Source organism: Pristiophorus japonicus, chromosome 7 (assembly GCF_044704955.1).
Source record: "Pristiophorus japonicus isolate sPriJap1 chromosome 7, sPriJap1.hap1, whole genome shotgun sequence".
NCBI lineage: Eukaryota > Metazoa > Chordata > Chondrichthyes > Pristiophoridae > Pristiophorus > Pristiophorus japonicus.
Genome location: NC_091983.1, coordinates 76,193,249 through 76,209,780, shown reverse-complemented (window position 1 = coordinate 76,209,780; position 16,532 = coordinate 76,193,249).

Below are 16,532 nucleotides of genomic sequence, written 5' to 3'. Positions count from 1 at the left end.
AATATCTGTTCGGGCTCAAATTTGAATTGGAAACTGACCAATAAGCTGCTTTTTTCTGAAAATAAGGGGATAAATTTGAATGCATCGGCCCGCATCCAGAGATGGGCGCTCACGTTGTCCGCATACAACTACGCCATCCGCCACAGGCCAGGCACAGAAAACTGTGCCGATGCTCTCAGTAGGCTGCCATTGCCCACCACAGGGGTGGAGCTTGCACAGCCCGCAGATTTAGTTATGGTAATGGATGCATTCAAGAGTGAGCAATCACTTGTTACTGCCCAACAGATTAGAACCTGGACGAGCCAGGACCCCTTATCGTCCTTAGTAAAAAACTGTGTGCTCCACGGGAGTTGGTCTAGTGTCCCGATAAAGATGCAGGAAGATGGTGAAATGTCTATACAGGCAGACTGCCTCCTATGGGGTAATCGGGTAGTTGTGCCAAAAAAGGGCAGAGACACTTTCATTAGTGATCTCCACAGCACCCACCCAGGCATCGTAATGATGAAAGCGATAGCCAGATCCCACATGTGATGGCCCGGTATCGATGTAGACTTAGAGTCCTGCGTGCACAAATGTAATACATGTTCCCAGTTAAGCAATGCACCCAGGGAGGCGCCACTATGTTTATGCTCCTGGCCCTCCAAACCATGGTCTAGGATCCATATCGACTATGCAGGCCCATTCTTATGAAAAATGATCTTAGTGGTTGTAGTACTCAAAATGAATTGAATGTGTGATAATGTCAGCAAGCACGTCCGCTGCCACCATTGAAAGCCTACGGGCCATGTTTGCCATGCAAGGCCTGCCTGATGTCCTTGTAAGTGACAATGGGCCGTGCTTTACCAGTGCCGAGTTCAAGGAGTTCATGACTCGCAATGGGATCAAACATGTCACATCTGCCCCATTTAAACCAGCGTCCAATGGTCAGGCAGAACGAGCAGTTCAAACAATTAAGCAGAGCTTGAAAAGGGTAACTGAAGGCTCACTGCAGACCTGCTTATCCCAAGTCCTGCTTAGTTTCCGCACAAGACCCCACTCGCTCACTGGTTCCACCCGCTGAACTGCTCATGAAAAGGGCACGTAAGACAAGGCTCTCGTTAGTCCACCCTGATCTACACGAACAGGTGGAGAGCAGGCTGCTTCAACAGAATACATATTATGATCGCGCAAATGTGTCACGCAAAATTGAGATAAATGATCCTGTATTTGTGTTGAACTATGGACAAGGTCCCAAGTGGCTTCCTGGCACTGTTTTGGTCAAAGAGGGGAGTAGGGTGTTTGTGGTCAAACTCTCAAATGGACTCACCTGCAGGAAACACTTGGACCAAACCAAATTCAGATTTATGGACTATCCAGAACAACCCACAATAGACTCTACCTTCTTTGACCCCCCAACACACACACAAGTGGCAACCGACCCAGCGGTTGACCACGAAGCAGAACCCATCACCCGCACCCCATCAGGACTCATCACCCCCAGCAAGGCCAGCTGCACAGCAGCCCAGCGAGGGCCCAAGAAATCACTCACCAAAACCAACATTTGTACTGAGACGATCAACCAGGGAAAGGAAGGCTCCAGATCGACTCACATTGTAAATAGTTACACTATTGACTTTGTGGAGGAGTGTTGTTATGTATGTAAACTGTAATCACCATGTCTAACCGCCAGAGGCTTATCCCCTAGAGTCCCAAGGGATCCCACAGTCCCTTGGGAGCACCCGTATATAAGGAGGCCTCAAAGGCTGGAGAGGCACTCTGAAATCTGTAATAAAGGACTACGGTCACACCTTACTTTGAGCTTGCAGTATCTAGTCTGACTCTTCATTCAAGACATAACAATCTTATTGAAACATATAAGATTATGAGGGGGCTTGATAAGGTGAATGCAGAGAGGATGTTTCCACTGATGGGGAGACTAGAACTAGAGGGTATGATCTTAGAATAAGGGGCCGCCCATTTAAAACTGAGATGAGGAGAAATTTCTTCTCTCAGAGGGTTGTAAATCTGTGGAATTCGCTGCCTCAGAGAGCTGTGGAAGCTGGGACATTGAATACATTTTAGACAGAAATAGACAGTTTCTTAAATGATAAGAGGATAAGGGGTTATGGGGAGCGGGCGGGGAAGTGGAGCTGAGTCCATGATCAGATCAGCCATGATCTTATTGAATGGCAGAGCAGGCTCGAGGGGCTGTATGGCCTACTCCTGTTCCTATTTCTTATGTTCTTATGTTCTTATGTTCACGCTTTCTTTCTTCTTCTATTCTGTCATTCCTATGTCACAGAAAGCTATGTGCTCAGTAGGATACCTCTTCTCTTTCTCTAGTTCCGCTGGAGTGAGTTGCCAAGTACTTCACAGGACACTCCATCGCTCACTCGATCCTTCCAAAGCACAGGCTTAGATTAATCCACCCCAGGGATTTGTATCATCAACTAGAGCAGAGTGTGCATATTAAGATACTATGCAAATAAGGAAGTTATTTTGTACGCTCTTGACAATGTCAGGTAAAAAGGACGCCTAAGCATCCTTGATGTTAAGTGTTGCTAAGGGCCTCAAAGGGGGTATTTGAAATTAAGAATTAAAATTTAGAAGGTCTATTTCCTGAAATCAAGTGGTCACAGAATGTTCGATGGCTTTTGGAAAAACAACTTTGCAAAACAGTCAGGAATGTAAATTGTTTGGACATCTTTGGCAAGTTTTGCCAAGCCATTTATGTTTTGGCTGGGCTCAGGTGCAAATTCCAATCCCACTCCCCTCCAACCTGAGGCAGGCACCCAGTTGCACCATAAATGGTCTGTCGCTGACCAAGAAATTTGGAATGTTACCCCTGCCTTAGACCTGCCCCCAAAATGTCTCTCCAGAAATTGAGACCCACCCTTCTATAATTTTTTACCTGCATACTTCTGAAAAAAATGGGGTATATTTGTCCATAGTTTCTAGGTCCTCACTTTACCTTGCAAGCTTAAAAAATGGGGTCTTGGAACTCTTCAGCCAATCTGTCAAACTCCCATTGTAATTCTGGCGGTAGTTTGCCAGAATGGTCAAAATCCCCACCGGGGCTATGCCAAGACCTGGCCTTTTATAGGAGTTCTAATGGTCCTGTTTGGGAGCAGAGCCCCCACCCTCTCAAAACAAAGGCCGTGATTTTGCCTACCGAAGGAGGGTCAGTGTGGCCAGAGTAGGTGGCGGGCTGTGACATGCTCCTGGCTCCATCCCACTCTGAAAATAATTTTACGTTGATGGGGCTTCTTAAGCCCATCCTGTGAGGTTCCTGGCAATTAAAAGGAAGCAGGTCTGATGTGTCATCAGCCGATTTCCTTAAAGGGACTATGTCCACATTGATTTTGACAGTTGTGCTGTCAGTGTTGTGCAGCATTAAGGTACTGCAAACACTGACAAGCACTGCATAAAGATGCACAGATACATCAAGGCTCTCCCATGACTCTCTCCTTATGCTTATGGAGGGACTCACAGCATGCAGGGCTTTCTCGTCCCTTCCAATGGGCAGAAGAGACCTCCCTAAGACACCAAAGCAGCTTGGTTGCATATTGCACATGAGGGCACAAGCAGGGATGTCGTCAGGAGGACCTGGCTGCAGCAGCACAAACCTTTCAATTATCTCAGCAGATCTCGAAATGTTATTGCAAAGCGACACTCAACTTCATCCTGCTGTGCCTCTCATCACAACCCCATCTCACTGCCTTCACCAACCTACTCCCGCACATCCTTACTCACACCAACTTACCTTGCACCTCCACCGAATCCTCTCTCTCTATCCACATTATCATATCCCCATCTCACTCGCCACCCTCAAACTCTCTCACATTCACCCTCATTCTTGTCAACTAATTACACACAAGGGTAGGGACTTGGTACTCCTTGCAATGGCGATAAATGTGAAAGGGATGGCTCAGGCATTGCAGGGATGCGTTATTGTGTTGGTGTGGGGGGTATCGTTTTGTCTCACCATTCACTACAACTCACTAAGCCACTTCCAAAGGTGAACACAAATAATGTCCAAGAAAGCAAAGTGTTGAAAATAAAGATTTCAGTGTTTGACAACACAATAACAGAAACTTTACATGAACATTGGCTAAAAGACCCTAGTCCCTACCTACCCTGTGTGTTGTTAGTTGGTATGATTGGACTAGGGTAAGGCTCGGTGTGAGGTATGGTTGTGAGACTGGTATGTGATTCTTTTCAAGGGCACTGATGCTGATGGAATAGATGGCAGCTGGAGTAAAATGATAGAAGCGATCTGTCAATGGTGAGAGAGGTTGCTCCAAGGAGGTGATAGAGAGTTTACTCCAAATATTTCCAAACTGCATAAAGATGAAAAGTTTATTCCAAATCCTGAAGGCTCCAGCTTCTAAGATTGTGAACAGCTGTGCAATGGTAGATTTTATACCACATTTGCAGCTGTCAACTATTCAGAAGGATGGGAGTCATTGAAAACCCAACCTACTTGCCTGACGTGATCCCCGAGCACCGTCCATTTCGTCAAAAAACTGGAAAAATGCTAAGTAGATGGTAAAATGCTGTTTAAATACCTTTTAACAAGCTGTTATTGATGTCAATTTCCTCCCCCGCCGCTTGGTGTTGCTTCTGTAAAGCACTGACAGACCCATGGGAAACTGATGTGGAGGTGGGTTGACAGTGGGCTGCCAACCCGCTGTCAATCTTTCATATTTTGGCAGTGGACCCGCCTCCAAACCCGCCCTCCCAGCGCCGACAAAATTCCGGCCAAATCACTGATGGGAGGAGGCAGAGCTGTGGATAAAGGACTCACTATGCTGGGAGTTCCCAGTTTCTCAGCATCGATGGGACTCAAAGTATGGTTGGAGGCTGGTATTCCAAGTGAAATGGGATTCATCAGCTTCCAGAAGAATACATTTCCCCACATAAGAGGGATTCAGGCTGGGGTCTGGGCCAAATCTCTGAGAATCGGGGCAAATATTTTTAATAACCTTTTTTTAAAGTGGCCTTCTGCTACAGGGGCTGCTCAGGAAATCAACTATCCTTTTCGGCGGGTGAGGAATATGGTGGTCCTAGCTTGCTATATAATATTAAAACTGTTTTATGTGCAATCTACGCACATATATATATTTTGCAGAATTTTAAGAGATTAATTGGGTGAAGTAGAGTCCAAGATGAACAAGAATCACAGAATGTTACAACATAGAAACAGATTATTTGACCAATCAAGTTTGCACTGGTGAATTGTACATGATCCATGGAAGGAATGGGTTTGATCGAATAAATAATCTTTTCTGGTTCCATGGCTTCCTCATGTTCTGATAAGGACTCATTTAGACAGCATTATTCTACCAGAAATTATATTGTGATGCACTGTATCACTCTTCAAGGAACATATTTAGGGTTGCTGGTTTGCTGCAGACCTGGATTTTTACTTCAATTTTATCAGTTTGGATATTATGCATAGAGCAATTTTTTTCTATTTGATTGATTAATTCTTTATTTCTGACAGCCCTGGCTACAAAATTAGATGAGTGACCTGTGAAAATAGGAGAAAGTAGGCAAGGTTAGTAAATATGGAAGAGAAATAATGGAAAATAAAAGATAAAATAGGATATATAGAAAGAAGGGAGAACAGGGAAGCAAAAAAATGTAATTATTGATCTTAGTACTATCTTATTTTAAACATCTATATCATGCTAATAAAGTTATTCTTAACATTCCAGCCACTTTATGACTTTATTAATAGCGTAGATTTTACTGGTTCTCACTCTCAGTGCCGAGCCTCATGTGCCTGCAGTGTATGCACAGACTTTGAGTGTAGAGCTCAGAAGGCCCCAACAGGACATTGCTTTCATTAGAACTAACGGATGGGAAATTCAGTGACTGCTGACTTCTGTGCCTGAATTCCCAGTGTGTATCCCTGACACATGAAGCTCTGGATCAGGAGTAAGAATTTGTGGAATCTACCCTATTATGTAATTCTTGAACATCCCAATATTATGGCCAATTTTAACCTTGCCCTCCTTGGATCAGTTAAAATGATCCCAGGGAGTTTCCTGCACCAATTCAACTATCTTTCCGCAGACTGCGAGCTTAATCTGCTCTTCTGAGCAGGTGAGAGGTATACCCGCTGGAAGCCAGCAGGCTGCTTCTTTAAATATGCAGATCGGGCCCCGATGACATTATCTGGGCCCAGTGCTATTTTAGTCGGAAGCCTGCATGGCGAAGCTGTTCCATCAAGCCAAACTGGACCCAAGAGGAACTGTTGCCAGAAGAGGCTCAAAAAGGCAAGAGGTTTTATTTACTTTTTATTTTTCAGAAGTACTCCTCCAAGCCTCCCCTGCTGCAAGTTTCCGTTTCCCTCCTAAACACACTCCCAACAGCTGATTTGAGTGCCGGAGACCATTCCTTCAACTCCCCCGCAGTGACAGCCCACTCCCACCCTCTGGCCAATTGCAACTTCCCACCAGCTTTGGGTGGGAGACTGATGGGGCCTATACAGACGAGGCCTGGGATTAAACATTTCTGAGCCTCTTGCTGCAGACGTTCGGACAGTTTGCCATCCAACTCGGCCCCCACCTGTACGACTCCAGGCCAGGAGTTAAAATCGACCCTAATGTTTGTCATAATATGTTATAAATAATAACTGCCTCAGAGGATAGATTTCTTGGGAATGCTGGCACTTGCAAGGTTAATGAAAGAACAGATTTTTCATTATGACAAAGTGGCTTAATGCTCTGCTTTGACCGAGAGTGGTTGAAAGGAATGCAAACAGCTTGTTAAAGATTCAGCTCAAAGAACAGGAAGTTTGAATCTTTCCATTAAAATAAGTCTTTTAAACAGATGCCCCTCTTTTTCAATTTTTGAGCAGACTGTTTATCACAATGATAAAGCAACTCAATAGGTCTGTGTTGAAAATGTGGAGAATGGGAATGTCATCTGGTGCTGTGAAGAGTCATTTTCAGAGATTGGATTTTAGATTGCATTATGAATTAATACACAGGGTGCCTAGTATTGTCACTAGGCTACACCATTCTTAACCTAAGCACACAGCACCGGATCTTGTCCCAGAAGCAAAATACTTCATGATACAGTATTGTTGAACCTCGTACCACAAGAGATGCGTTCGTAATAAAGGATGAAACTGAGTACTGTGTTCAATGAGCAAGTGTGACCTTAGCTCCTTTAATAAGACTCCAGAGTGTAGGTACCTCGTGGGTGGCCTGCTTATATACCGTTCTCCCAAGGGATGCTGGGATCCCTTGGGACTCCAACAGGTTGGCACTCTGGTTGTAGTGTAATACAGGTTGCAAGGGGTTAAATATATAACAATAAGCACAGAAGAATCCATGAACCATTTTAAAGAATGTGGGGCCGAAATTCATCAGCCCACCGTCCACTGCCGCCGACTGCCGCCCACTCCCGCCGACATTCCTCCTGAAGATCCATCCAATGCCATTTTGGAGGTGGCGTGGAGCGGGCTGGACTGGGCGGGAGGAGAGAGCCGCCGGGAACTGCCCGCTGATGTCAGCCAACAGCCAAGTGGGGCAACTGACCTCCCGCCCACTGAGCTCCCAGATTCCTGCGGGCAGGAGTCAGTGGGACTCAGCGGCAGAACAGGGTGGACTGCTTGCTGCAGGCTGGTATGTCCCCAACGGTAAGTCTAAAGAACCCGAAAAAAAAGTAAATGAACATTTAAAAAAAAAAATGTCAACAGCGATTTACCTGCATGGGGTGCCCTGAAGGTCTTCGGATAGTTTTGGTATTTTTTATTGGTGATTTTTTTTTCAGGTCTTCGACCCTCTGTGGGCCCGACTCCATCCTCAGCGGCACTTGGGTTCCAAGCACCTTAGCCGCCGAGAATGAGAGCTCCCACCCACTGCCATCCAGATTGACGGCGTATGTCGTCCACTTGCCACCCGCCAACCTTCGAGGGATCTCGGCCATGAATATCCCACCCAAAATACCGTCCGTTACCTCGGCGGCCATCGGCGGCACTTTGTGTGGCACTTGGGTGGGTGGAGGCCTTGATGAAAATCGGCCCCCTAAGGCTGTTTCTATGAGAAACCATTTCCCAAGCATGGGATTATCTTCATTAAGCCTGAGCGCATTTATAAAAGTTTCTCACATGTGTGAAAGAATATATGGAATTACCAATACTTGCAAGAACTCTTTATATTTTATATGTATAGTTATTGTTCCATCAGGAACCAGGGCACAGTAAAGTTCAATTTATTCTCAAATGTTACGAATTGTGCTCATCGTGAAGTAATCTGTTATTGGCTGGATGTCTTTCTCATTTTTTACTTGAGTTTTTACTTGTCTGGGCATTAAATGAATTGTATTAATAATCTGTAACAATATCAACCACTCCTGTGGGAACACAAGGGAATAATCATAAACCATTACGCTGCTTGAATTAATCTGCCATCTTTCTTCTCTTCACCATTACAGTTCAGTACACACAGCAGTAGTCATCATATTAACATTAGAAAACAGTATTAAGTCCAATTAGTTCACCAGTAGGGGTTTAGTGTAGTGCTATGCCATGACATACACTTCCTGTGGAGCCATTTAAGTGCAACACATGCCGCAACAACCTGAATAATGTGTAGTCCCTATCTTTATTATGTAACATAATATACAGTAGTGAGAAAAGACCTGCATCCCATAATACCTCCCTTTTCCTAGTCACAGATTGTGTTCTGATTGACAGGGAATCAAATATTCACAAACCTGTAACTGCTGATGAATTCAATGAATGATTTGCATTAATTAAGGTCATAATATTCAGATTGTCAATTGGAAAACGGCCGTCTTAACTATTAAGGTTACATTCCCAGTGTTAATGCCTGGTATGGAACAGGCTAACTATGTAGAAAATGGAAGCAATTAGAGTTGATTCTTTCAAATGTGAGCTTTCTTTCAGGAATTACATTTTGGGATACAGTATATGAGTAATCTGAGATATGATGTGGGGTAAGTGTAACATGTTTGGAAGGAACAGTTGACTTTGAACTTATGGTTCCCAAAGCTCTCCACCACTGGGGTGTTCCTCATCTTATATCTGAGTCTGTTGTAGACTAATTAAAGAAATTGATTGTTATCATTAGTCAATAACTCCATTGTCATTGTTTCATATGATTACCAGGATGGTAGAAAGCAAATTAGACGGAACTTGATCTTTTTATGTCTAGCAATCTAATGTTTCTAATGTCTGTTCACAAATTCTGAAATAAGTTTATCATAAAAAAAAACTTTTCCTGGCACATTGGAACTGGATGCAAGTGCAACATACAAATGCAAGTAATATCGTCACAAGTTATACATGAAGTGCCACTGATAAAGTGTACCTTACTGATATATTCTTCCACAGATGGCTCAGTAATGCAATATAGCAAGAGGATAAAAGGGACAGTCGCAGCATGGATACTGCCAGAAAACAGAGGGGCCAGAATTCAGTAACGCCCCATTTTGGGGCGATAACCGAGGTGAGAAATTGGGGTTACCGCTCCTGAGAGGAAGTGGAGCGCAATATCGGGTGCTCCACTTCTTCTCGGGATGTGGGACCGGGGCGCTAAGTGTGAGAATTTTCCAGCCGAGCGCTGGTGGGGCCACCACTTCAGCACCGGGGAGCGAGGTGCCATGGCAGCAGCCCAGCACAGAAGCAGAGTGCCGGGTTGCAACATCGTGACAAGGACACCGCGAATTCGTCAATACAAGGCCGCGACCGGCAAAACGGTAATTGAATAAAAATGGTGCCAAGCACCACCCCTTTAATTGTCGCCCCGCGAGCGGAGTACGGCCCGGTTCACGACCTGCGAGGCTAGTGCAGGCAGCACCCACGGCGGCCTCACGGGGCACTACTGAAGTTCCGCTCAGGGGCAAAACCGGGTCGCTGTGCATGGCAGAAGTGTCAATAACCGGGGACACGGATTTAAGGTAATTGGCAAAAGAACCAGAAGCGATACGAGGAAATATTTTTTGTGCTGTGAGTTGTTGTGATTTGGACTGCACTGCCTGAAAGGGTGGAGGAAGAAGATTCAATAATAACTTTCAAAAGCGAATTGGCTAAATACTTGAAAGGGGAAAAAAATTACAGGGCTATGGGAAAAGAGCAGGGGAGTGGGACTAATTGGACAGCTCCACCAAAGAGCTAGCACAGGCACAATGGGCCAAATGGGCTCCTTCTGCACTGTTTCATTCTATGATTCTATAAAGAGGCATCCTTCACCCATGCCTGATGCAGGCATTAGGCCCTTTGCATAAGTAAACAAGGGATCTTATGCCTGACGTCCATGCTGCAAGATTGGTAAGCCCTAAGGCAGACAGCGTCATTGCAGAACGCAGAATGCCTGCAACAAAAAAAGGTAAGTTACTTACCTGAATGTGGAGCTGGGAGGAGCAGGAAGGTTCTTCCCAACTCCACATTAAACTCCCCCTCCTGATCGCCGGCCCCCCATAGCCCCAAGATCCCTGACCCCAGATCCGCCTTCCCCCAAAATGGACACTCCCAAATTTCTAGGCCATAGTCTCCCTTATCAGGAAGTTAGAATGTTTGATAATCACATGTTTAGGCTAAATAATCTTCTTAATACCTGGTGGTTTCTTTTCATGACGTGGAATGTTTAATGTTTTCCACTTTCATCTTTGCAATGCACTTTGAGCTATTGATACTTTTACAGCAATCCTAGGCACTTTGTGGTTTTTAGATGCTTTGCTGATTGTTCTGTGCAATCATGGTCCAGCCCGTTTTATACCAATAAAGCATTTTAGTTTTTCAAAAATAGTTTGAAAAGAATACACAACTCGAAAATCATGGCTATTTTTGCACTGTGGAGATGACAGAAATTGGAGACCAATTGGGAGCCAAAATTGGCCACCGCCTGAAATGAGTCGCACCTACCGTTTTCGAAGTGTTCTGGCCGCCCCAATGCATGAAGCGGCCAAACTGGAGAAATTCAGCACGTCGTGCTTTTTTTTGGAGCTGGTCGGAAGTGGCCTCATCATTGGGGCGGAACTGGGGGCAGGGTGGAGTGGCCTTCAGTAGCGGGGCAGAAGTGAGGGTGGCTCCGAGAAGCCAACGTTCAAAGTCATCAGTGCCGCGCTGATGACATCATTATGCTGGCGGGTCACAATGTCCCTCCACATCAGCTAAAGGTGAGGGCCGCTGCGAACTCTGCAGCCACTTCAATGGCAAACACTGGGCCACCAGGGAGGGTTTTGACTGACAAAAAAAAATAGCATGATGTTGTCGGCAGTGACACCTCCCCTTTAAGGGCGGCCGCGCCGCCAAGCCACAGAAAGTGAACCGACAGCAAAAACTGTCGGTGACACCCACTGGCGGTGGCGCGCTTCTGCGTGGCAATTCCGAGAAAGGGGCAATTTCAGGAAGGGGTCGCCGCCAGTTGGTAAGGGGTTGTCGTGTGCATGCCATAGTGGGAAAACGGGCAGAGCAGTCCCGACATCGCTCCAAACCTGAGGAAGGGCAATTTTTTAAGTGGTAGTCTGTGCGTGGAGACTCAGAGGCCATTCCGCACCAGAAAGCGGCAGCCACGGGCCTTATAGAAAGAGGAAATTCTGGTCCCCAAATCGAGCCTTAATATAGGTCAACAATGTTATTTCCTCTGACTGAGGTTCCAGTAATTAAATTAAAGCAAATTGATATTTTAAGGGAAAATATTTGAACTTTCTGAGGGCATTTGCAGAGCAACACAATAAAATATAGGTGATAAATATAAATAATGTCAATTAATATCTGATTGGCTGCTGGCAGTGGATTAACATTCCATTTGTTGCAAGACACTCCAGCATACTGCCACAGATCTCACAAATGTGTCTGACAGTCCGTATGTAGCTCTTAAATGTTTTAAGTATTATCAGTGATAAGATTAAAGGAAATTGTTATTTAAAGGAAGATTACTGCAAATTGTTATTTAAGGGAAAAAATTTCACCTTTCTAAGGACTATGGTAGCCATTATAGACCAACACAATATAGCTGTTTTGTGTGCATTTCATTTGACTGAGTGTACATTGAGGGAACTGCTCCTTACATCAGCGAACTGATATTTTCTCTATTGTCATCAAGTCATTTGCCACACAAGATGATTGCAACACAGTTGGGTTAATGAATTTCTATGTCATTTCTAACAGTTAAATCGCTAATCAGTTTCTTGTGAAGTGTTACAGGTTCAGAACTGCACTGTGATTGGCTGCTATTTTTTGATCTCACTAATCAAACCACATTCTCAGGAATAGCATATTTCAAAGCCACGTGTTCCTACAATTTCCCCAGCAGGTGGTAAATCATGATGAATCGTGCTAATTTAAAATATTTTTTATAAAAGAGGAAAAATTAAGCTTCAGATGATAGCACACATTTGAAATGCTAACTTACCTTCTCCAATAACTGTTGATTGCCTTGCCATATATTTCCAGCCTTTTCTGGGTTGGGGGCGGGGTGGTGGGTGGAGGGTGGGGGAAGGACATTTAAAACTAAATTCTCCTTTTCTAAAATTATTTTTATTGAACTTTGTGCTTAATCAGGTGAGGGATTTACGTTTTGGGGAATGAATAATATTCCATTTACAGCACTGAGTGTCAGCATCAAACATTCTCAGGCCAGGTATAGCACAAATTCCGATTTTACTCTGACCTACCTTTGTGCTTGTAAAGTCCTGTCCCCTCAGTACAGATTCACACGAGGCATGTAGTGAAGTCAAAGTCACTCTGGACCTGCACCTGTATTTCACAGCTCTGGAATGCTGCACTTGCCTGAGACCTGTCCTTATATACCTGTCTCTTGCAAGTGCACCCCTGGTGGTAAGGTATGCTGGTGGTTACAGGTCATATCTTATTACAGTCATGTATAGCATGTTAGGATACAGTTATATATCATAATGTAAGATACATGACATCACCCTCCCCCAAGATCTTATTGTCTTTATAGGTTCAGTCTCTCAGGTGGTCTACGCTCTCGCATGGCGCGTCTGAGTTGTGGTTCAGTTGTTTGCCTTGGTGTCTGTTTTTCTTTGGGTGTGGTTGCTGGTATCGCGCCTGGGCTGTCTGTTTCGATTGGTGTGATTGTTGTTGACTCGCCTGGGCTGTCTGTTGGGATTGCCCTTTCCTCAGTTTGTTCCCTTTGTCTGTCCACCAGTGTGGTGCGAGTTCCACATTGTAGTCTGCCTCTGGTTCCGCAGTGTTGTTGGTAAATCTGCTTTTGACTTGGTCTACATGCCTCCGGCAGGTTTTACCATTGTGCATTTGTACTACCAGTAGCCTGTTTCCTTCCTTGCCCGTTACTGTCCCTGCAAGCCATTTGGGACCCCTGCCATAGTTTAGTACAAACACTTTGTCCCCTATCTCATTCCATTTCCCCCTTGAATTTCTGTCATAGTACTCAGTCAGCTTACGGCGCTTTGCCTCAACGATTTCGTGCATGTCTGGGAGGATTAATGAGAGCCTTGTTTTTAAAGTCCTTTTCATCAACAGTTGCGCGGGAGGGATCCCAGTCAGTGAGTGCGGACGAGATCTGTATGCCAGAAGCAGTCGTGACAGGCAACCCTGCAGCGTGGGACCTTGGATTTTAAGCATGCCTTGTTTAATGATTTGCATTGCTCTCTCCGCCTGGCCATTGGAGGCCAGCTTGAATGGTGCCGTCTTGACGTGATTTATGCCGTGGTCAATTATAAAGTCTTGGAATTCTGCGCTGGTGAAGCACGGACCATTGTCACTGACCAATATGTCAGGGATTCCGTGCGCTGCAAATATGGTTGCGAGGCTCTCCACAGTGGTGGAGGTTGTGCTTGAGTTTAAAATGGTGCATTCGATCCACTTTGAAAATGCGTCTCCAACTACGAGGAACATTTTGCCCATGAATGGGCCTGCATAGTCTACGTGCACCCGCGACCACAGTTTGGTAGGCCAGGGCCAGGGGCTCAGTGGAGCCTCCCTGGGGGCATTGCTGAGTTGGGCACAAATGGTGCACTTTCGGACGCAGAGCTCCAAGTCCGCATCAATACCAGGCCACCAGACATGGGATCTGGCTATGGCCTTCATGAGAACGATCCCTGGGTGCTCGTGGTGGAGCTCCCGGACAAATGCCTCTCTGCCTCGCAGAGGCATGACTACTCGGCTGCCCCACATCAGGCAATCTGCTTGTAGTGATAGCTCATGCATGCGCCTGTGAAAGGGTTTTAATTCCTCGGGGCAGGCATGGCGAGCCTCTGCCCAGTCACCGGTTAAACACATCTTATTACTAAAGATAACGTGGGGTCGCTGGCCATCCAGGCTCTGATTTGGCGAGCCGTCATGGGCGAAACTGTGGACTCAAAGGCATTGAATGCCATGACTATCTCACAGTCCTGTTCGTCAGACCCTTCCGTGGTCACCAGGGGTAGCCTGCTGAGCGCGTCGGCACAGTTGTCTGTGCCTGGTCTGTGCCTTATGGTATAGTTGTAGGACGCCAGCATGAGTGCCCACCGTTGAATTCGCGCCGAGGCGTTGCCGCTTATTGCCTTGCTCTCAGATAGGAGGGACGTGAGGGGCTTGTGGTCGGTTTTTAACACGATCTTGGCCCCGAAAAGGTATTGCCGCATCTTTTTGACACCATACACGCACGCGAGCGCCTCCTCCTCTACCATTCCGTACCCGCGCTCCGCCCACGAAAGTGACCTGGAGGCATAAGCTATGGGTTGTAATGTTGCAAAACGCACCCGACCCCATATGCTGATGCATCGCATGTGAGAACTAGCTTTTTACCTGGGTCAAAGAAAGTCAAAACACTGTTGGAACACAGAAGGTTGCATGCCTTATTGAAGGCGCGTTCCTGGGCGTCTCCCCAAAACCAATCGCACCCCTTCCTGAGTAGCACGTGGAGAGGCTCCAGCAGCGTGCTTAAGTTCTGCATAAAGTTCCCAAAGTAATTGAGTAGCCCGAGAAAGGCGCGCAGTTTTGTGACATTCCGGGGCCTGGGTGCCAGGCGAATTGCTTCTGTTTTGGACTCTGTTGGGCGGATTCCATCAGCGGCAATCCTTCTGCCCAAAAATTCAACCTCGGGTGCGAGAAACAGGCACTTGGATTTCTTGACTCACAGACCTACCCGATCCAACCGCTTTAGTACTTCCTCCAAATTACGGAGATGGGAGTCGGTGTCCCTGCCCGTGATAAGTATGTCATCTTGAAATACAACCGTCCCCGGGATGGACTTGAGCAGACTCTCCATGTTGCGATGGAATATGGCAGCTGCCGACCTGATGCCGAATGGGCATCGATTGTACATGAAAAGGCCTCGATGTGTGTTGATGGTGGTGAGCAGCTTGGATTCCTCGGTCAATTCTTGCGTCATATACGCAGATGTGAGGTCTAATTTTGAGAAAAGTTTACCTTCAGCCAATGTGGCAAATAAGTCCTCCACTCTGGGCAGTGGGTACTGGTCCTGTAGGGAGACTCTGTTTATGGTAGATTTGTAGTCCCCACAGATTCGTACGGATCCATCAGGCTTCATGACTGGAACAATGGGACTTGCCCAGTCAAAAAATTCCACAGGTGATATAATGCCTTCCCGCAGAAGCCAGTCTAGTTCGTGTTCAATCTTTTCCCTCATCACATAGGGTACAGCTCTCGCCTTGTGATGGGCCGGTCTAGCATCCTGTGTGATGTAGATTTTGACTTTGGCCCCTTTGAAAGTGCCCACACCTGGCTGAAAGAGATGTTCAAATCGCTTTATAACTGTTGAGCAGGAGGTCCGTTCCTCTAATGACATGGCATGGATATCATCCCATTTCCAGTTTAGTTTTGCGAGCCAGCTTCTCCCCAGCAGTGCTGGGGGGTCTCCGGGTACAATCCACAGGGGAAGTCGGTTCACTGTCCCTTTGTGTGTGACAGAGAGCATGGCGCTGCTGAGGACTGGTATGATTTCTTTGGTATAGGTCCTTAGTTTGGTGTCAACCCTTGTGAGTTTTGGTCTGTCTCTTTTATGCGGCCACAGTTGTTCAAATTGTTGAGCCCCCATGAGATATTGACTTGCTCCCAGCTCTATGTTGACGGTTATCCCGTTGAGTAGGGCCCTCATCATTATAGGAGGAGTCCTGTTGTAGGAGCAGCGGCCATTGATCGTGTTGACCTGCTGTACATCGGTGTCCCGGGTACTGTCCCCACCATCTTCTGGTCCGCTTTCCGACCCATCCGATTCGTATACCAGCCGAGCTGCCGTTTTTTTGCACATGCGGGCCAAATGCCCTGTATATTCACAATTTCTGCAAACAGCATGCTGAAATCGACATCCCCTTGACGAGTGCCTACCCCCACACCTCCAGCACAGACCTGTTCCATTGTTCAAAGAGTTCCCAAAGAGTGAGCTGCGTCTGGCTGATCTCTCTTGAGTTTCTCTCAGTTTGTAGTTGATTGCTCGCATTGTGGGTTGATGAGGTGTGAACGGCCGTTCCTGTGGCCCTTGATGGCTTCTGCCTGCTGTCGAGAGCCTGTTCTCCCGGTTTTGTCTGTGTGTGGGGGTAGCAGCTTGTTTAGTGCTGTGAACTTCTTGTTCTGCAGAGTG